The following is a 1,172-nucleotide window of genomic DNA, read 5'->3' on the forward strand; positions in this document are numbered from 1 at the left end:
CCTCATATTCAGTTGTTTCTGATTAAATATGTGTTGAAGACTTTTGTGGTCGGTATATATAATACTTTTGACCCCATATAAGTAGTGCCTCCAAGTCTTTAATGCAAAAACAACCGCGCCTAATTCCAAATCATGCGTTGTATAATTTTGTTCGTGAATCTTCAATTGTCTAGACGCATAAGCAATCACCTTCGTTCGTTGCATTAATACACAACCGAGACCTTGCTTTGATGCATCACAATAAATCACAAAATCATCATTCCCTTCAGGCAATGACAATATAGGTGCCGTAGTTAGCTTTTTCTTCAATAACTGAAACGCTTTCTCTTGTTCATCATTCCATTCAAATTTCTTCCCTTTATGCGTTAATGCAGTCAAGGGTTTTGCTATTCTGGAAAAGTCTTGGATGAACCTTCTGTAGTAACCAGCTAGTCCTAAAAACTGGCGTATGTGTTTCGGAGTTTTCGGGGTTTCCCACTTTTCAACAGTTTCTATCTTTGCCGGATCCACCTTAATACCTTCTTTGTTCACTATGTGACCGAGGAATTGAACTTCTTCCAACCAAAATGCACACTTTGAAAACTTAGCGTACAATTCTTCCTTCCTCAATACTTCTAACACCTTTCTCAAATGTTCACCGTGTTCTTGGTCATTCTTTGAGTAAATAAGTATGTCATCAATGAAAACAATGACAAACTTGTCAAGGTATGGTCCACACACTCGGTTCATAAGGTCCATGAACACAGCTGGTGCATTAGTTAAACCAAACGGCATGACCATAAACTCGTAATGACCGTAACGTGTTCTGAAAGCAGTCTTTGGAATATCATCTTCTTTCACCCGCATTTGATGATACCCGGAACGTAAGTCAATCTTTGAATAAACAGACGAGCCTTGTAGTTGATCAAATAAGTCATCGATTCTCGGTAGTGGGTAGCGGTTCTTGATGGTAAGTTTGTTCAACTCTCGGTAGTCGATACACAACCTGAATGTACCATCTTTCTTCTTGACAAACAAAACAGGAGCTCCCCACGGTGATGTGCTTGGTCGAATGAAACCACGCTCTAAAAGTTCTTGTAATTGGCTTTGTAGTTCTTTCATCTCGCTGGGTGCGAGTCTGTAAGGAGCACGAGCTATTGGTGCAGCTCCTGGTACAAGATCTATTTGAAATT

The sequence above is a fragment of the Rutidosis leptorrhynchoides genome, chromosome 2 (genome assembly GCF_046630445.1).
Source record: "Rutidosis leptorrhynchoides isolate AG116_Rl617_1_P2 chromosome 2, CSIRO_AGI_Rlap_v1, whole genome shotgun sequence".
Lineage (NCBI taxonomy): Eukaryota > Viridiplantae > Streptophyta > Magnoliopsida > Asterales > Asteraceae > Rutidosis > Rutidosis leptorrhynchoides.